Source organism: Neofelis nebulosa, chromosome 3 (genome assembly GCF_028018385.1).
Source record: "Neofelis nebulosa isolate mNeoNeb1 chromosome 3, mNeoNeb1.pri, whole genome shotgun sequence".
NCBI classification, from domain to species: domain Eukaryota; kingdom Metazoa; phylum Chordata; class Mammalia; order Carnivora; family Felidae; genus Neofelis; species Neofelis nebulosa.
In genome coordinates, this window is record NC_080784.1 from 18455017 (window position 1) to 18477233 (window position 22217).

At 37.7% G+C, this 22217-nt stretch overlaps 1 long non-coding RNA gene across 2 annotated transcripts in view; it reads right to left on the minus strand.

Annotated features, from left to right (window-relative positions):
- Positions 1-16826: 16826 nt before the first annotated feature.
- Positions 16827-22217, minus strand: part of LOC131506431 (uncharacterized) — a 203183-nt gene continuing 197792 nt past the window's right edge. Inside the window, exons 6-7 of one of the 2 annotated variants that reach the window (XR_009258933.1) lie at positions 19208-19334; positions 16827-17422 (exon numbers count right to left, since the gene is read on the minus strand). This is a non-coding gene — a long non-coding RNA (uncharacterized LOC131506431). The remainder of the gene's footprint in view (positions 17423-19207; positions 19335-22217) is intronic. The other variant, XR_009258934.1, reaches the window with a different exon arrangement.

Sequence of the window (22217 nt, forward strand, 5' to 3'; positions counted from 1 at the left end):
ATGCAAAGGCAGTCTGCTGGAGAATTCTCTCTTGCTCAGAGGAGGTCAAACTTTTGTTTTATTCAGGCCTTCAAATGATTTGAAGACACCCACCTTCCTTATGGAGGACAATCTATTTTACTCAGAGTCCCTCTGATTTAAATGTAAATCTCCTTCAAAAACACCCTCACAGAAAAATTCAGAATAACGTTTGACCAAATATCTGGATACTGTGGCCTAACCAACTTGACACATAAAATTAACCATCACAAGAAGGAATCTATCTTTGAGGGATATTTTCCTCTTAACCTAGAAAACCATTTTATAGCTATAGCTAGAGAAAATTCTGGTCTGGATTGGAGAGGTCTGAAGCTATGTCTCCAGAAAACTAAACTGCTCTGAATTCTCTGGTTAAAGGTCATCTCTACAGCTTTTCTTCCTTTTGGGAACTGTTTTTAAAGTCTAGATTTAGACTGTCCTATGAATTTTCATCATTGCTTATTCTTGGAAGGCCTGTGTGTGGGTTATCTGTCTAGATAAGGTATTTATTGACAGTCTAGGAGCTGGGCAGGAAGGGAATGGTGAAATGGGACTGTGCGTTCTCCAGAAGTCATCCTTTGGGTTACCTTCCCCCATTACTTTGGAAACTTCAGCAGATCGCCTTACACATCACAGCCCCTTGGCTGTTGTGCTATGGAAGATTAAGATGGAAGGGCCACAACAGAGTGGGGATAGTCCATGAAAGAGCTATTCTCCCATGAAAGTATATTCAACTCATGTTTTGCGTTGAATGTTTGTGTTCCTCCAAAATTTATATGTTGAAATTCTAACCCCCTTGGACATGAAGCCTTTGGGAGGTATTGCGTTAATAAGGGCCAGTCCTGATGGAGGGGCAGGGAGAGGATGGGCTGGGATGCACTTAGCATTAGGGGCGGACTCAGAGAATTGCTGAATCAGGGCCCCCAGGTGCTGCAGCTGTGATCACTTTTCCTAGACTAAGCTTCATCACTTGGGAGTTCTACAGGTGGATGGGGGTGTTCTGGGAGTAGAAACACCTGGATGCCCTGGGAGCCAGAGGCCCCTTATCCCAGACTCATCCATAAGGAATGTGACTCCCACCACTTACCACACAAACATCAATGACTGTGGATGCCTCACCTCTTCCCTGCCTCAGTCATCTTGCCCCAGAGGCCAGGATGGGTGTGAAGAAACGAGTTCTGGCCAAAATGTTACATAGGTGAGAGAGACTGCTAGAGTCCAGAACAAGGAGGAAAACACACGGGAGCAGGCACAAGTCCATAGCCTTCCAGGAGCCAGAAGGACCTGGTAGCAAAGCATTCAGGCTTCTGGTGCAGAATCCTAGGGCCCGATCCAGGGTCTGCCAAGGTCCAAGGCTGCAGCAGTATCCTAAGGTACTATTCCATTATCCTCAGGGCCAATTGTTGATTTTTGTTTTTGTTACCTGTGCTTTTGGTATATCCGCAAAATCATTGCCAAGATTGAGGTCAAGGAGCTTTTTTCCTGTTTTCTGCTAGAAGTACTATAGTTTCAGAAGCTCTTCTATTTAAGTCCTTAGTCTGTTTGGAGTTAATTTTTGTGAATGATGTAAGTAAGATAGAGTCCATTTTCATATTTTGCATGTGGCTGTCCGGTTTTCCCAACATCATTTATTGGAGAGACTATCCTTTCCCCACTGTGTGCTCTGGGCTCCCTTGCCACACATTAGTTGACCATATATGCATGGATTTATTTCTGGGTTCTTGATTCTGTTCCATTGGTCTATGTGCCTATCTTTATGCCAGTACCATACTATTCTGATCATTACGGCTTTGTAATACTATTTGAAATTAGGTCAATTTGTTTTTGTTAAAGTCACCAGTTTCAGAAATGTTTAATCTGAACCAGGCTCTCATTTTGGAAAGACCAAGTGAAGAGCAAATGGCTGAGAGTAAAATGATCACTTTGGATGTGCCTCACAGTGGACTGGTGTTGGCCTTCGTGAATCCCAGCCCCACAGAGTAAACCCAGTTGAGCTGCCATATTCTCTTGAACTTGTTTTCATGGCATATGATGTCAGAGGACCCTTAAGTTAATGCGGACCTCTGACTCGCCAGCTTCTGGGTTTAATCCTCTGATGTTGGATCTGCTGTAGATTTCATTGTGAAACCTGCTATGCACAAACAAGTGAGAAAACGGCCACTTCGATGTCAGTAACAGCTGTTCCTCTGAAAGTACATGCTTGCCTATTAAAGCAAAGCTCCCATTTCTCAGGGATTCCACTAGTCCAGGGAGGAAACCTGCTAGAACTGTGACATATGGCCACTTTGTGTGTGTGTGTTGTCAGCCTCTTTTATCAGAACATCGGAGGCAGTGCTCTCTTAAAGAATAAAACAAATGGTAGCTTAAAAAAAAAAAAAAACTACTTACTGTCATTTCTTTTGTTCCTATTCTCTGGTGCATCTCAAAATCACAAACATCTTTTCTTAAGACTTTTGGCTTGTTACCCCAATAAGAACTGAAAGGTCTGGACTGTCATTATTTTCAATTTGGAGGCAAATGTCAGCCTCTTTTCTATTATGAGAATAAATGTGCAATGTGGAAAGGAGGTTCACTTTGGCATAGATTTATCTTAACTTAAATTGAAGGGCTTTTGTGAAGATTACTGAATTGATGTTTTCAAATTCTTTGGCATCCTTAGATGAAAGTACTAAGAGTTTTTTTTACTATTACAGTGGTGTTATAGTAAACAAACTGCTTAGGTGTTTTCAAGTTTCAATCCTTCCTGCCTCCAACACAGCAGGTGTGGTTACGTGACACGTGTTCTTCTCAGTTGTGAGGTGATGAGAATATTTTGAAATATGTAAGATTTTTTTAAAAATATTTTTTAACATTTACTTGTTTTTGAGAGACAGTGAGAGACAGAGTGCGAGCAGGGGAGGGACAGACAGAGAGGGAGACACAGAATCCAAAACAGGCTCTGAGCCGTCAGCACAGAGCCCAATGTGGGGCTTAAACTCACGAACCATGAGATCATGACCTGAGCTGAAGTCGGATGCTTAACCAACTGAGACACCCAGGTGCCCCCGAAATATGTAAGATTTTAAATGTTAATTATACATGCACATAATGCCTAGTTAAGTTTTGAATGTATTTCATACTTTGGAAGGAGAAGTAAAGTAAATATCTAATCCTGTTGCTTATTCTATGATTCTATAGAGCATCTTTTTGGCCATTTCCCTAACTGAATCTAAGAGGAGATGTTCTTTAACATTGAACTTATTCTAATTCTGAAATGAGAATTCCAATAGTATGGGATTGTTCTATTCTATTGTGTCTCCAACACTCCATGTTTTCTTCATGTATCTAGCTTATGATAGAAAAGGATAAAAAAAAATACCAAACACACAGAAAACCAAAAGATAGCTTTAGAAAATTATGTACATTTCATCTTTTAAAGGCTTTAACCTTTGGAGTTGGGAAAACTCATTTTTTCTTGTCTCTTAAAGATATATTAAATAGTCACCCTGATTCACTCAATGGACCTTGAACATATTATGCTAAGTGAGATAAGTCAGACAGAGAAGGAGAGGTACTGTATATTATATGTGAAATCTAAACATGTCAAATTGTTAGAAAGCACCATGGTGGTTACCAGAGGATGAGAGATGGCGGGGGGGGGGGGGGGGGTAGGACAGATGTTTAAGAGTACACACTTGCATGGAATACTAAACTAGCACTAGGCATCTAATACCCAGTATAGTGAATATAGATAACAAAATTGTATCATAATCATCAAACTTTCTAAGAGCCTAGAACTTAATGCTTCTAACCACTAAAAAGAAAAAAGATCATTATGTAATGTGATAGGCAGAGGGGATAATTATGACTACAGTGGCAATCATATCACAATATATATCAGATTAATATGTTGTTCACCTCAGATTTGTACAACGTTGTATCTCCAATATATTTCAATTAAAAAATTTAAAATGGAACAAGAAAAAAAAGAAACATCTTTCGTGTAAGAGATATAGCAGAGGCTTCAAAGGGTAAAATAATAAATGCCCAAATGCCCAGTGCAACCATTTAACTGAGATGTAGGCTTTTTTTTTTTTTTTTTTTTTTTTTTACAAACAATGGACCGAAACTATTTCTGCTGACATTATTCCATGGCCCAGCCCAAGATTTAAAATAATTTTGCTGAAAAAAAGAAGTCACATCTGTTTGCTCTGAATTTTCCTTGATAAGGATATACTTCCTAGAAGAAACTGGCATGCTACTGACCTTGTAGGGGTTTATGATTTCACTGACAAGAAAATAGTTACATACATAAAATAATTATTAAATATTAAAACACCTTATTTTAGAATAGGCAATCATTATAAGACATTATTCCAGCCTATTTACTCTAAATGGCGTAAGATTTCATAGAAAGATATATTCAAAGAAAAGCTTCTTGGGGATGATGGTAGTAGTGTTCATGACACAAGTTATAAAAATGATACGGAAGCATTGGGAATATAGCAGCACCCAGGATGCCATGAATCGATGTGCCTGAAAGTTTTCAACAATACCCATTTTGGATTTTGTATCAGAAGAAAGGCTATTTTCGATGGAGAAAAATATCGTTTTATAAAAACAGGCTTTGCAAGTTATAGGTATTTCATAAAATGAGAGACTACGGCCAACTAATTCACACTAAAGATGCTGATTCCTTGGACAAAAGCTTAATGAGTTCCTGTTAGGTACAGGGCAGAGCTAGATCATTGGAGGATATAAAAATGCACCTGCTGGCAAAAGCAGATAATCTAGAGATGAATAAAGGTAGCTAATCATGTTACAAATTAACTTATGATACATGCAAATGAGAGGCCACCGAATCACAAAAGACATGATAAAAATTCCAATGGAGGTATATGTCAAGATTTAACAAAGGTTCTGAGAGCTGCAGTATGTAAGAACCTGATTTAATTATGAAAATCTACCACCTTAACTATTTCCATGAAATTCAAAAGCTATGTTTATAAATACATGGGTGGACTTGGGAACAGAAACTCAGAACTTTAAGAAACTTCTGGTAATGTCGTTTAAGTTCTTAGGATAATGTGCTTTATTTTCACTAAACTATAGAACTGGTTATGATCTCAAGTCCAACCTCAGGTGAGAACACAGACAAATGTTTAGATATAAATAGTTGATTCCAGCTGGATTCAGCTTCCTTTTAAGTAGCCAGTCCCGTGAAAGGTACCTACTTGCTGGGATGAGCACTGAGTCTCACGAGTTACTAATGCTAGATAGATATTTACTGGTGAAACTCATTCCAAAGACAAGTGATATGGCAATTTGGTGGTTTGTGGATGATACTGTGTTTTGAAAAATACCACACTGCATCCAATTCCATTGCTTCTGGTCTATACTCCTTCCTAGCCCACAGAGACTCTGAATTTGAGACGTCCCTGCTGGGCACATAGTTAGACAAGGAGCCAGTTAAAATTCACTGTTGTGGTGGGAAATAGATACACGATTGACTTAAAGTAATAAAGAAGGTAATTTCAAAAACAGAACCAAGGCTAACAAAAAAATATTTTGAAAATGAGGTAAAAAAAAAGTTCATGGTTCAACTAATTGTTGAAAGATTTCAGTTTAGTGAGGAAAAAATGAGAAACAGCTCAGCTTCTCTCACACATAGGCTGTATCTAAACAAACTTGATTATTCATGGAACTATTTTTTTTTATTATTAAGATATTTTTACTATATAGAGAACAGGCATAAAAAACTCTGTTGCATATTGGATCTCACTTTTTGCAGATAGGTAACAGTTAGTTTTAGAAGAAATATGATAATTAAATATAGAATCACATAGTGTTACTCAAAGCAAAAATTTTGCTTATGTAATGCTTCTTGCATCTGCTCATTGAGCCTGATATGTTCTCTATAAAGGTTTGACTATGGAATATATGAATCAGTAAATTTTCTTTCTCTTTATGGTACATATTCAAGCACATTGACTGGCCATATTTTCTTCCTACTGCCTAAATCACTCCCTAGATGTGATTTAGCTGCTTGAATATTTGTATCTAGTTCATTTTCTACTTTACTAAAGCAATGCTTTCCAAGAGTTAAGAAAAAAAAAATGAATTCCTGAAAATAATTAGCATATGACCAGACAGAGATTTACAAAGTTTGTGTTCAACATCTATCTTTGGCATAGTTAGGGGTAGGGGTTGAAAGTTCAAGTCCTAAATAGTAAGTTTAATTGCTGTGTCGTGTATCTTCTTTTCATCTCTTCACTCTCCACCCTTCTCCACCCTGCTCTGGGCTCTGGAGGTTGACCTATAGGTTTCCCATCAATGGGTCTTTCTTGTCTTCAGGCTATGTGTTGGGCACAACCTCTAGGGACACTGGAAGGAACGCAGTAAGCTCACTTCATCTCTTCTACAAAGATCTGTCTCTTCCTGGTGTTTGTTTCATGTCCTCTCTTTGTTGGTCTCTCTCTCAGGGTTTTGCTCCCTCTTGTTATCCCTAAAGGCCTAGTGTGGTAACTGTACCCTGCCATTCCTGTCTCCAGAATATTGCTCTCTTACAGTTTCCTATAATCTTGCCTTCACCTTATAAATAGTCCCTCTACTATACTTTTAGCAAATTTATTACTTCACCACTGACTATCTGATACCACCTTCAACACAAAACTCATACTACTTGGCCAGTGGATTAATGATATTTGTTGTGCACCCAATGGCTTTCAGGTACTGCTGCACTACTTATTTGCAAGATAATCAGAAAATTTATCCCCATTGTGGGACTGGGGAAGAAAAACAAACATTTATTGTTCAAAAGAGTGTAATTCAGGCATGGTTTTTGAAACTACATTAAGGTTTTTGATAAAAACCATAGTCACAGGGTCTCATGTTCTATTTATTTCCAATTTTAAAAGCACTTTGAATACACCCATGTTTCATGGTTCAGCTGAATTCAGGAAAAGTAAATACTTGTATGAGAAAACAACTTGAGTCAAAGAAGCTGTTGGGTAGTTGTGAAGAAAGGGAAATTAATCTCTCTCCCCAAATACAAACATCTGCAATACATCTATACTATATAATTTTGATATGGAGATACTGAACACATGGTCAAAAGAATTCTACACAATGTGATTATGGGGATATTCTTCATTTATCCATTGGTCTGCAAAAGATTTCGAAAAATAGGGCTACCCTTAAACATTCCAGACAGATTTAAAGAATTCTGGAGTTTGCCAAAAATCTAGAAGATATGATACAGTCTGTTGGTCTGATAGGATATTATATACAAGGTAATTAGGTTTGTTATGTTCTATACAAAGAAGACTTTCTGATACTACTCAACTGAAAATCTCAAATTTTTCACTGGATGCCCATTTAATTATATATAGATTTACATGAGTATTACATACATAATATATTTCTTATTTTGAACCTAATGAATTGGAGCATGGTTTTAGTCTAGTTTTCATTATATTGTTATTGTAGAAAAAAATTCACACGGCTTTCTGTTCATAGCACTATTGTTTTTCAGTTAGCAAATGCAGATGTAACTTCTCATGTCCTCTTTTTTAAATGTTTATGTATATTTACTGAGAGAGAGAGAGAGAGAGCAGGAGTGGGGCAGAGAGAGACAGAGAGAGGGAGAGAGAGAATCCCAAGCAGGCTCCTTGCTGTCAGCATGGAGCCCCATGTGGGGTTTGATCTCATAAACTGTAAGACCATGACCTGAGCCAAAATCAAGAGTTGGATGCTTAACCGACTGAGCCACCCAGATGCCCCAACATGTCCTTCTTTTTGAAGGGAATTCAGCTGCATTTTTCTATCGAAAATGGGACTTTAATAGAAATGAAAGATTTTTCTTCTACTATACATCAACATGAGGGCTGATATTGTCCGGAGCTAAAGTAAATGGTAATGATTTCTCTCGGGTGTCTGTAACTTTATACATTCTTAAGTTTTCTTTCTTCTCTGGTATGAAAACAGAGAATATATGTATCTTGTCAATGCCCACTCTGGTAACTATTATACCTAGACCCCTATCCTGCCACCCTGTGAAACTATCCTTCCCGGCCTGAAATTCCCCCTTCCTTTCCACCACTGCATAACCAGCTCCAGTATCTTACTCTATCTTAGTCTGGCAAACCCAACCTGATGTCCCTGCAAACAGAACTTGTCATTTGCTGGTTTCCACATTTCTATTATGCATGTATCATACTGCAACTTTTCTATGTCTGTTTCTGGACCATCCTGTGAGTTATTTGTGGGACTGAACCTTGTCTTTGATGATTAGCAAACTCTTTAGAAAGTCAGTAGTAGGCATGCATGCTAAACTCTTCAACACTATTCTGCTTCTCATTTATGCAGAGAACATAGAATAAAATAACTTTTACTGGGTTTATGAGAACCAGAAATTTAACTTGAGTATAGTTTTTTTTTTCTACAGTGTAAGCTAAGGGAAAGAAACTATGTTTGTGATTGTATCTCCAGGCAAATGTATGTCCATTAAGAATCAGTGAATGTTTGTTAACTAAATAAAGAAGAAATAAAAAACCACAAACTTTTACCATGTATCTTCCTTCATGATATAAAATGCATCAATTTTCCACTAAAAAAACCCCAATTTTTAGGGGGTCCCTGGGTGGCTCAGTGGGTTGAGCATCTGCCTCTTGATTTCAGTTCAGTTCATGATCCCAGGGTCATTAGGATCGAGCCTTGCATCAGGCACTGTGCTGAACATGAAGCCTGTTTAAGATATTTTCTCTCTTTCTCTCTCTCTCCCTCTTCCTCTCTTCCCCTCTTCCCTGCTCTGTCTCTCAGAACTTAAATTAAATTTAATTTACTTAAAAAAAACACATAATTTTTAGCCTTTTGCTGACTCATTATTTCCATTCAAGCTTGTGAGCATTTCCCCATGGATGGGGTTCACTTTCCTTTCAATATATTTCTCATTTTATATCGACTAAAAAGGAAAGGGGTGTGTGTGTGTGTGTGTGTGTGTGTGTGTGTGTGTATGTGTGTGTTGTGTGTACACGCGGTTTATCAGGGAGGAGAAACGCCCCTTCCCTGATCATGCTGAGTTCCGCACAGTCCCTGACAGCAGCTCCACTGACCTCTGTTTCCGGAAGCGGAAGTGGAAGCGGAAGGGCAAGCAGGGCTGTCGCGGCACCCCTGCCGGTCTTCTCCTCTGAAGATGCTGCTCCTCATCACACAGAGCCTCCTAGAGCTCTTGCTGCCCTTCCAGCTAGCGAGCTGCTCTTTTCTCCTGATCTAGGGACTTCCTTTACTGAGTACCTCAGGACCGGAAGGCTAGGCCTGGGACATCGAATTTGTTCTTGAATTTATGAACTGTGCCCGGTGAGAAACTTAAGTGCTCCTGTTCTTCAGTTGCCATTACAGATACGGGCAAAATAATCCTTTTTATCATCCCACAGTCCATAAAATGAACACCAATTCATGGTGTGGGCATAATTAAAGGAAATATTAAATTAATTGGACAGACACCGATGTAAGGTCTCAACAGTAACTGACTGTGGCTAAGTGCATTGCTTTAACTCTCAGATTGTATTTCAAATGACTATTGCTGAGAGAACTCCCAAATATATTCTTGGCCAATATGATTTCTTTTTTCTTTTCTTTTCTCTTCTTTTCTCTTCTTTTTTCTTTTCTTTTCTTTTTTCTTTCTTTCTTTCTTTCTTTCTTTCTTTCTTTCTTTCTTTCTTTCTTTCTTTCTTTTTCTTTCCTTTTTTTTAAATTAAAAATATTTTTTTTTTTTGAGAGAGAGACAGAGCAAAAGTTGGGGGGGAGGCAGAGAGAGAGGGAGACACAGAATCTGAAGCAGGCTCCAGGCTGTCAGCACAGAGCCTAACACGAGGCTCGATATCATGCACTGTGAGATCATGACCTGAGCAGAAGTTGGACACTTAACTGACTGAGCCACCCAGGAGCCCCCATCTTTATTTCTTTCCTTTTTTTTTTTTTTAAGTTCACCGCTCTACTGGGCCTTGACAATTACATTAAAAATGATATTTTGAGCCTCCCCACAATTTTTCCTATGGCCTCACTGAAAAATGTTTGCTTTTTTGCAAGGTTGCAGCGCTTAGAACCAGGACTAAGGATTATGGCCACTAAATTCCAAGTCTTCTTTTATATGTTTGCTTCAAAGCAGGCTTATATTTTCTTAGTATCTTTTATCAGTGTATCAGTCATCAATAAAATAGAAGAGGATAATTCTGACCAAATTAATAGCCATTTTTCCTGACATATCTGATAATGTCCTTTAGAGATAAAGAGTTATATGCACTTAGAATAATCTCTTGAAACTCTTTCTTCAAAAAATATATATATTTTTTGGTGAAGTCTTATGTTATCTTTCCTTTTTAAGAGTCTAGATCGTGTATAATAGAGAACATAAATTCCCTTTCCAGTGACTGCTGTGTTCATGCTTCTCATTTTATTTTATTCATTCTATTTTATGGATTTTGCAAAGCTGACTTTCAGTTAACCTTATGCTCCCTGAGGCTAAACTTTTGATTTAAAATTATCTGAGGCTTTGAACTCTGGATTCCCTGGTGCATACAGACCCATCTTTAGGTGACTCAGAGCTGGAAGCCCAGCTTTCAGAGTTGGCATCGACCCTGGGTGCACTAGGTGGCTGAGAGTTGGACAGCGTTATCCTGAAGCTCAGCGACCTGCTAAGAATTCCTTGTCTAGGGCCAAATAATGCTATAGACACAGCTCCAGTAGTATGCAGTCCATTTCAACCTCTTCGGCATTTGGCCGAGCAATTTATGGAAGACCTCATACCAACACCATAGACTTCTTTTTCCCTTAACCTTCAATGTTGATCATTGAGCCAATTCTGGAATATCCACTTCACCTCCCCCATCAATGCCCTTTGTTCTTATACCAAGCTTAAAAGGTTTGAGAAAGTTCCAGACCTATTGGACCCAGTAGCTCTGTCTCCCTCCCTCAGTAAGTAATTTGTATTCCTATTTCACTGCAAAGACCCACGTCATCTCTGGCAAGTCTGTTTTCCTAATTTGCCCTGAAATCTTTATCACCAGGTTTTACATTTATTCAGAGTGTTCTCCCTATAACTGAATAAGTGATCGTCTCTTATTAACCTCAAACTCAAACTCACGTGCAAATTCAAGTCTGTCTTCCATGTAAACACAATCTAAAGATAGAGGAGCCCATAATTTGAAGTTGAAACACTTGAGTTTGGGACCCGGTTCAACTTCTTGTAAAATTTAGGTGACCAACTTGAAATGTGACCAGCATTACTAGTATTACATGTGTTATAATATTTTTGCCTCTTCCTTTTTATTTTCCCATCAGTGTCTAAATCGTCTATTCACGGAAATCCCAGACATGGCTTTGTGAAACACCGCTTTGATAAACTCCTTGCTCAGAGTCAAACTCCTTGATGTCATGCCTAAGAACTACCTCATATTTACCCAAAGATATGCTTTCACATCATCATTTTTCCTTCAAAATTCTCTGCTTCCCAGATCTGCTATCTCTTGAAACCAATAACAGACTACGATTACTTCCCAATTACATACCACTCTCCTTCTCTTTGCCTTGCTTACTCCAATTATTCAAGCCCAATCTGACTATGATGTCCCATATATCAACCTATTAATTTCATTTAATATCTAGTTGAAAAAAATCACACTAGCTAGGATTGTGCTTTATTCCTTGTCTAGAGGCCTTGTCTAGAGTCCTGAATTGCATTATTATTATGTTAATTATTTTATAGCCCCTTGCTTAACAATTTATGCCAAAGAAAGACTTTATTTTCTTTGTCCTGATTTTCTGATACGTAATATGACGAACATTATATTTTTTCTCTTCATAGGTCTTTATGGGATTTTATAGGTTAACTAAAGCATTCTGATGAGCTTCTTGAATAAAGATTAATAAAGATAAATACAGTAAAACCTTGGTTTGCAAGCATAATTCATTCCAGAAGCATCCTTGTAATCCAAAGCACTTGTATATCGAAGCAAATTTCCCCACAAGAAATGACGGAAACTCAATTCATTCCACCCAAAAATATTCATATAAAAATGATTACAATACTTTAATATAATATAGAATAATAAATAAAAGAAAAAATAAAAGAAAAATAAACAAATTAACCTGCACTAACCTTTGAGAACCTTCATGGCTGGTGTGAGGGAGACAAGTGAGAGGAGGATTATTGTGTAGGATGACTTTCCTTATCACTAACAGAATCACTGCTATCCATTGGCTCAATGGAATCTTTCTCTGCTTGGGGGCCTTTGTATATGCTTGCACAGAGGTTGGCTACAGTACAATACTAATAACCTCTTGTCCTTTACTGTATTTAATGTAACTAGCAATAAGACAGCAGAGGAAAGGGTCCATATCTGCAGGTTAGAATGAAGCAAAGCATTCCTAAGCTTATTCTTGTATGGAAAAGCAAAAGACTGTCCATAAGGGCTCTGAAATGACAAAAAGTGCACTAATGCCAGTTATGGGCACTTTCCAATGTTCTGAAAAATCACTGATTTCTGCCAAACACCATGGCCAGAGACCAGGCATCCAAGCGAGGGAGATGATCACCCACAATCCATCGGGGAGGGGGGAGAAACCATTGGCTCAGTTGTGATCATGTGACATTCAGTGTCACTAGTATTACAAAACATCACTCATTTATCAAGTTAAAATTTATGAGAAATGTTTGCTCATCTTGTGGAACACTCGCAGAACAAGTTACTCACAATCCCAGGTTTTACTGTATTTTTACATTTGCCTGTCAGTTTATTTCCCTGTTTATTAGTGTCATTTATATCCAACTATTTGTGAGAAATTTATTTTTTCTCAGCTTTTAAACATCAATTCATAAATGAAAGGTCAAACTGTGGCCAGTTGCCATTGTGGTGTAGATGGAGTAAAACAAACACATGTAAGTTTATGTGTATTTGTTAAATATACTAAAGAAGAAAGAAAGGAAGGAAGAAAGGAAGAAGGAAAGAAAAAAGGGAAAAATAAAGAAAATAAGAAAAGGAAGGGAAACAAAAAGAAATTCCCTAAGGCAAATGACTGAGAATTTGCTAGCAAGTTTTCACTGAGCTCATTTACTTAAACTCTGATTTAAAGATAGAATATTTTATAATAGAAGCATATATGATCCAGAAACCTAATTGCATCTTTACTCCTGGAAGCAAGTGGATACAGAAATCCCCCTTCATCCATGGTCTTGCTTTCACAGTTTCAGTTACCAGAGGTCAGTCCCAGCCCAGAGACAGATGACCCTCCTGATGTATCATCAGAAGTTCAATAGTTGCCTAATGCTACATCACAACGCTTACATCATTCACCTTAAGATATCTTAGGGGAGAGAGACACTACATTCACATGACTTTTGTTATAGTATATGTTGTTATAATTGCTTTATTTTATTGTAGTTATTATTCTTAATCTCTTACTGTGCTTAATTTGGAAGTTAAACTTTATCATAGATATACATGTACAGCACTTGTACCCCAATGTTTATAGCAGCACTTTCAACAATAGCCAAATTATGGAAAGAGCCTAAATGCCCATCAACTGATGAATGGATAAAGAAATTGTGGTTTATATGTACAATGGAGTACTACGTGGCAATGAGAAAGAATGAAATATGGCCCTTTGTAGCAACGTGGATGGAACTGGAGAGTGTTATGCTAAGTGACATAAGTCATACAGAGAAAGACAGATACCATATGTTTTCACTCTTAGGTGGATCCTGAGAAACTTAACAGAAGACCAGGAGGGAGGGGAAGGGGGAAAAAAAAAGTTAGAGACGGAGGGAGCCAAATCATAAAAGACTCTTAAAAACGGAGAACAAACTGAGGGTTGATAGGGGGTGGGAGGGAGGGGAGGGTGGGAGGTGGGTATTGAGGAGGGCACCTGTTGGGATGAGCACTGGGTGTTGTACGGAAACCAATTTGACAATAAATTTCATATTAAAAAAAAATAAAGAAAAATTAAAAAAAATATATGTACAGGAAAAAAGCATGGTATATATATATGGTTTGGAACTATCGGCAGTTTCAGGCATCCCCTGGGGGTCTTGGAATGTATTTCCCCCATGAATAAGGGGGGCCATTTATACTGTGGTTCTGTTTTAACTCGGTCTTGAAAGAAAGAGTAACCCGCAGGCAAATAACAATATCCAGTTTATAAAATGCTTATATTTTTCCCCAAGATGAAGACCTTTTCTGTGTCTGCCAACAAGTTTTCTTTATCTGGTGACCAGTGAAGGTACCTGACAGTTTTCATAAACTGAAAAGTTATTGGGGGATATTAATTTCAATTTGAAAACCTCTAAATATGATTCAGTTTGTTTGAGCAAAAACAGCTTCACTTTTCTGAGTCCCTACATTCTAGCCCTTGTGTTGATCTTGCTAATGGGTGGCAGTGTGTGGTCTCTTAATCTCTTTGGGTCTCTAGTCATTCTGGAGGTAAATCATTCCTTTTATAAATCCTATATAATAGGCATTCTTAGCCTGGTTGGATCATCAATACTTATAAAAAACCTGATAAAAGGCATGACCTGCCTTCTCAATATATATACTACTTCTTTTTTTTTTTTTTTTTTTTTTTTTTAAGATGCTCATATCTTCTGCTGGATAAGCAGCCATCGTGCAAGAATTCGTGGCAATCAAGCCCCATCACCAACCTGGAACTCAGAATGTGCAAAGGCCCATTGTAGTCTCTCAGCCTGCATAGATAGTACGCTGGCACCTACCCTAAGCTCTGCCACTTGAACCATCTCACCTAGCCCTGGGAGTTTGTAGGTAAAGCTAGTGTCACAAAGAGACAGGGATCACTTTGCATTTATTCTGAACATTCAATGTTCCAGACCCAGTGGTGAAGTATCGTGTCTGTTGGCAGTGGGGTCCTAATCAATGCCTCCTGTGGTGTGATTTTCACTATTGCTTTGGATGTTTAGCTTCCTTTGTTTTTGTAAATGATTTATAGACTCTACAATATCTTTCTAATAAATTCAGTGAAGTATCCAATATCCTTCAAGTAAATTCCTTTTTTTAAAAAAAAAGCAAAGTTAATTTATTTATTTTCAGACAGAGACAGTGTGAGTGGGGGTGGGAGAGACAGAGAATCCCAAGCAGGCTCCGTGCTGCCAGCACAGAGCCCAACACGTGGCTTGAACTCACAAAACCAGAAGATCATGACCTGAGCTGAAACCAAAAGTCTGATGCTTAAGAAACTGAGCAACCCAGGCATTCCCACACCCCCAGTTAATTCCTTTTCTAGGTAAATTCACCAGAACTGATCTCTGTCGTTTGCAAACAAGAGCCCCAATACACATAAAGGTAAGGAAAAATCCAGCCTATAATTTCAGTGTTTTAACGGGCCCCCGTAAGCCCATCCACGGATTCTGCCTCCCCCTCTCAGTCTAATGGTGTTGGTGATTTTGAGGGGCTGTGGAAATGGGGGAGTAGCAGGAAGGGCTGGTTAAGGATGTCTGCTCTAAAGTGCATCCAGTTTATTTTTTTTAAAAAAATTAGGGGTCTGAAAGTTTCTCAGTGCATTAATATAAGAAGAAAAGTCACGAGCTTATGAATACCAATTCTAGAAAGTCAAATTTATTTAGGAAGTATATACTTTTCTTCCCAATTATGTACTTTAAATCTTAGTTCTTGTTCATTTTGAGCTGAGGAACAGGGCAAATCTCTGCTCACTGAACAAAGTTAATCAAGAAAGGTCCTTCATTAATTCTTCTGTAGAGGAAGAGGTTTTATTAGTGAGAGACAGCACAAGCACTTACATACGGGTTATCAGTAGACTCACAGACACGTGAGTCAACACTTCTCCCACACAAGTCTTTTCATAAAGAATTTCAGGAAGTTTTACCATGTTAGTCTCCCTGATATATTCTACAAAGACAAGTTATAAAAATCAACTTCAGAATGTTTATAGAGCGAGAGATGGCCTGCTGTTGAATGTCTAAGTTAACATATAGTCAGCCTACTGCATATCTCAGTGACCAGCTAGACACAAACACTGTATAGATTTTGTTAAAATATAAGTAATTGGCATTTGGGCTAACAAGATGAATAAGTGGTGTGTGTGTGTGTTTGTGTGTGTGTGTGTGTGTGTGTGTGTGTGTGTGTGTGTGTGAGAAAACTCTCTTCCAAAGTCATCAAACTCTCCTAGCGGAACTTACAGCAGCACTTATGAAGCAATTATTATCATTAAAATTGTGAACAGGGTCAGCTGGGTGGCTCAGTTGGTTGAGCATCCAACTTTGGCTCAGGTCATGATCTCGCGGTCCGTGAGTTCAAGCCCCGCGTCGGGCTCTGGGCTGACAGCTCAGAGCCTGGAGCCTGTTTCAGATTCTGTGTCTCCTTCTCTCTCTGCCCCCCCCCCCCCACTCATGTTCTGTCTCTCTTTCTCTGTCTCTGTCAAAACTAAACATTAAAAAAATAAAAAGTAAATAAAATTGTGAACATAAAAGAAACCAGAAAGTATGGGATCCAGAGAGTAGGTGAGCTGGGCAGGTGTGACATGACTTCAGAAGACGGAGGCAGAGGGAAAACAATTTTCTTGACGCTCTTTTGTGCTTTCTCTTGTGATTATGTAATCTCCTTCTAGATGGGCCCCCCAAAAGTTCAAAAGTAGTCTTTCCTTTCCCCCTTTCAGAAGCCAATTTGCTTGGAAACACAGAGACAAAGTGTCTGCTGGCTACCTTGCTTGTTTATTAAAATGTACGGTCTTCCCTCCACTTATACCTCAGCTACTGGTAGGGAAGGCTAGCAGCACCTTCTGCCTGCACGCACTTCTTGCCCACAGCCGGCTAAGTACCATCAGCAGCGGCAGCCAGACGATGCCGCTGGTGGGAGCCTTAGAATTATTCATTGTGCACAGAATTTATCTTAATGCTGACGGAAGTCTCCAAAGTGAGATCTGTTCCCCAGGCAGGCATTACGTACAGGAAAGCAGACCTTTCCCACTCAGGCTGGGGCTGAGTGATCATCTCCACGACAGAGTGATTCTCCATGAGAATGGAGTCTTTGGCTTCTCTGCTGTCTGGGGAGTTGTTTATGGCCATTTACACTTTTGGTATAATGAGGACACCTGTTTGCTAATAACTGAACTGAGGGTATCACAACACAGGGTATTAAAAACTGACACGGGACTACACTGCAGATCACAAACAGAGACAGATCTTTGCTCTTGGTAGCTTAACAGACCATAGCTTTCCTAAGTAGCTAAATTGTCTTACAGATTTTCTAGTATTTATTGCATTTCACTTTAATAAGCAGTTATTATAGTTGAATAACTAATTATTTTATAGCAGGTGTAACAAATACCATGGAGGTGTCATCAATTAAAGTGTTTTATCGCTGCTTTTTCTGTGTCGCAAGGTAATAATCAAAGGCAGGGCCTAAAGGAAATAAAATGAGTTCCATTAGTGAAGCAAATTAAGATTTCATTTTCAGTGAGACTCGTATGCTTCAATGCTACATGCTTCAATTCAATACTAGCACAGACCAGAAACAATAATTTTACTGAAGTGATTTGTGCTGAATGTGTGAATAAGTAAAAAAAAAAAAAAAAAAAAAAAAGATCTGCTAAGTCCATTCAGGGGCCATCCCTCCTGGAGGAGAGTGGCATTTGGGTTCCTTTTCTCTTTTCGCTGTAAGATTGTATAGAGAAGACAAAGTCTTTCTCAAGTCCTAATTTGTGACTATGGTACGGAGGGTGAGACTGAGAAATTAAGACAGGTTAGAAAAAGGATACCTCGCATACTTCCATGGGTCTATATGGAGGTGATACTTAAAATTAAAGACTAAAATCAGAATGCTAAGGTATTGATTTTTAACATGTCTGCAGCAAGGTATGTCGATTAATATCCTTTTTGAGGAGTCAGGGGTCAGACAAACTGTAATAGGAATTTACTAGTTCTCTCAGGATATTGATAAATATAACTGTTGATGCAAAACATCAAAAGTAAAAGTAACCAAGCAATCAAAGGACTTAACTCCCAAATCACCAACCCCCTTTTTGATGACATATATTTATGTAATCATGTGTATTGAAATATTTATGCATCTGTGTGTATAAATATATAAATAAAGTATATATACACACACATATATACTGTATATATATACATATATATATATATATATATATATATATGTATATATATTTGTTTTTTAGAAGCAGTTAATGGAATCATGGAATATTTGAAATACAGAACTTACAGGAAGTTTTGAGCATCACATTATCACAGTATTTCTCTATTTTTTGTAATAAAAAGATGAGGACAGAGAGTTGAATTGACATGTCCAGTTCCCACAGTTAATGGCCAGGGATAGCACTTCCTTAGTGTATAACACTATTTGCACACAATTAATAATCTTTCTATGTCTCTACTTTAAAATTTCAGCTTAACTCACTCTAAAAAAATAATTTTAGTTTGGCCTCAAACTTAATCTCCACGTTTACCAATATAAAGAGTATCTGCAGCCTCATGTAAAGTAAAAAGCTAATTTAAGTTGCTTTTGAAATTCATTTAGTGCTTAGTATCAATATTCTGACCTCTGTTATCTTGAGAGTCAAATGTGATCATATTCACATAGACTTCCGACTCTAATGAGCTACAAATGCCCACCTGGCCAGGCAGAACCTCAGGACCAGTCTTGTCTCAAGTGATCTCAAGAATCCCCAAAGTGGGGCACTTGGGTGGCTCGGTTGGTGAAGCATCCGACTCCAGCTCAGGTCATCATCTTGTAGTTTGTGAGTTCGAGCCCCGTGTCAGGCTCTGCGCTGACAGCTTGCTCACAGCCTGGAGCCTGCTTCGGATTCTGTCTCCCTTTCTCGTGCCCCTCCCCCTGCTCACACTCTGTCTCTGTCTCTCCCACAAATAAATAAACATTAAAAAAAAAAAAAAAAAAAGAATCCCCAAAGTGGCAATGATTTACTCAGGAACACAGCTGGCAGCATTGGGCAGCCATTACTGTCATGTTGTGAGTAAAAAGGGTAGAATCATGGTATTTTAAAAATGGAAGGGAACTTAGAAATAATTTTGTTCAACTCCCTTGTCTTATAGATAAAAGTAGTCATGTAACAATTTGTCATTTTATACCCAATTTGGAAGCTTGCAATATTCTTCTATAAAATGAAAACATACAATCAAATACGGCACAATTCCTTGCAGGCATACTTGACTCAAGCATCACATTTTCACTCCATTTAACGACTGCAGTGGTGTATACAGTGGTAACTCCCATCCTTGATTTATAACAACTTTGGGTGCACGTTAGACTCCATCCATGAAATTATTGAAACACCTCAAAAATAATTCACATTTTAGTAAAGAACTCCACAAAATTCTTTCATAGTAAGGGAAAATTTCACAATAAAATAAGATGAGATAGATAAAGCAGCTCCTAAAATAATGGGATTCTTGGAGCACTGATAAAATTAGTTGAAGGCCGAATGACTATCTCGATGTGTGAGGAGGAGAGCAAAGATAAGGAAATTTACTTTACGTTTTCATGGGTAAATGCGGTAATATTTCAGTTTCTGAAAATTCTATCACTATGTTAAAATTCATTTCCAACTCATCTGATTGCCTAGTTTCCCTTGTATCATGTTATACCAGCCTTGGATCTTCATGGCTCCCCAGTGAATTTCCAAATCCTTGCCCTTCATAAGAGCCATCTGTTGTATTCGAGTTCGCACTGGATCTGACATAAACATTTACGTGTGAGTTCCTCTTGAGGAGGGATTGTGCCTACTAAGTCCTTGGAACTTGGTACCAACCAATACATAGTTGCTAAGTTTATTTTTCTCAAGGTATCTTCTCTAACAAAGGTTACGTTACAGGGCCAATTTAGCTGAGGCCAGCACACTAATTTTATATAATTAATTAAAATGTTTGAAGTGGTGATCAAAGCATTCATTGGTGGTCACTGACAGCCCTAGACCATAAGAGCTCTTTTCTCAGGGGTTGAAAAATCTCTACTTAAACAAATAAAATGGTCATAGGAACGGAAAATATTTAGACAATATTTTCCCCATGAGCCAAATTCTGATGATGGAGATCCACTAGAATGACTGCGTTGACACAGTTTATATAAGGGCCATCAAGGTACCATTGACTGGAAGCAATTTGGTTATAATTCACTTGAGAATGTTGTGATGCCTGCATTGTCTTCTGAAGTCGACTTATAAAATCAACCAGCATCCTCATAGACATATTTAATAATGCATTCAAGCAGGCATTTTGCCAAATCCCTTTGAGACAGTATTAAATAGAAAGATGTTTTAAACATTCATTTTGATGAAGGGCACGTAGGTAATGACCTTCTTCAATCCACAGAGCTGATACACAATAAAAGCACTGGCTAACAGAATTTATTATAGTAAGATGGAATTCATTTTTGGTACACTGGATATTTAATCTATCTGTGTGTTCTTTATTTCAATTTTAGAGGAGTTTTTTTTTTTTTTTCTAATTGTGAGATTAATACATGCTCACTGTAGAAAATTAGGAAAATACAGAAAAAAAGGGAAAGATAATAATTAACTCAGTTCTAAAAAATAATTACTTACTGTTGCATAAATCCTTTTAAATAAAAAATATACATATATATGTATATAATTTTTCTAACATTTATTCATTTTTGAGACAGAGAGAGACAGAGCGTGAATGGGGGAAGGTCAGAGAGAGAGGGAGACACAGAATCTGAAGCAGGCTCCAGGCTCTGAGCCGTCAGCACAGAGCCCCATGTGGGGCTCGAACCCACGAACCAAGAGATCATGACCTGAGCCCAAGTTGGACACTCAACTGACTGAGCCATCCATCAGGGCACCTGGATGGCTCAGTTGGTTGAGTGTCTGAGTCTATATATGTATAGACTTATATAGACTTATATACAGAGTCTATATATGTATATAGTCTATATATATATATGTATTATATTTTCATACTGGCTTTTATATTTAGTTCTTTAATTTTATTAAAGATTTTTATATTTATTATTATCAAATTAAAATTGAACAGTACATACTATTGTATAATTTAATACTTTTAAATATAATGCATTTAATGGAAGTATTAATTATGTTAAGCAACATAATTAATTTCTCTGACTTTCTATATTTCATCATTTATATAGTTTCCTTGTTGTTATTATGAGTAATTCTTTGATGAGGGGTTTGTTATTATGAATAATTCTTTGATGAACATTTGTGTATTTAAATATTATTAGCTCCTTTTTAATTACATAAAATTTAAGCATACCAGAATATGATTATACCTTGTGTCAAACTGCTAGAAATAAACATTTGTATAAAGGGGTGGGAGAACCGTTAAACACTCTTGACAGAGTCAGATTGTTCTCCATAAAATTTGATCCAGTTTTTTGGATGACATTATCAGTTTAGGAGAACCTGTTTCCTGCTCCTTAATAAATTTTATGGTAACATATGGTATATATGGTAATTCCTCAAAACTTAATAAATTTTATGGTAATATATCATTTAAAATCCAGGTATTTGTATGAGAGAAAGATATTGTTACTGATGTTATACTGCATAAATATTATTTTAATAAGGTTTACTTTCCAAAAGAAGTATTTGTATTTATAGTTTATAGGGAATTGTGGTAGTTCCTTCTTCCCTTTCTAGTTCTCACCCTTTGACTTTTTTTTTTTTTTTTTTTAATTTCCTCTGCTCTTCATGCTAACTGCTTTCAGGGTCCTGAATACGCCATAATTTTTGTTATCTCTGGGCTTCTGAATATTTCTGCATTCTTCTGGCCTATTTTCTCCTGGCCTCCTCCTTGGCCACATTTCATCCTACTCATTGTCTGAGGCATCCTCTGTGTCCCCCTTGGGGTGGGCTAGGTACCCCTTTTCTGGGTTCTTAAACACTGGGTGACACCTCTAATATAGCATCCTCCCCCTCTCTCAGAGATCAAATGCCTGTCCAATTGATTGTGTTCTTTGTGAGATGGTGAAATACCCAAGGACACAGAATTTTATCTGAATGGGACAGAAAAGTACTCAGCACAAACTAGGCTTTTGGTGAATGTTTGCTGACTCCCTTGTGCATTATGTAATTTTTTTTAAGTCACCATGTAGATTAGGGTTTTAAGTCTAGCACTCAAGAATATCTGCAATTTATTTCCAGAAAAGTTCTTGAAATTTGTACAGCCTATCACTAGA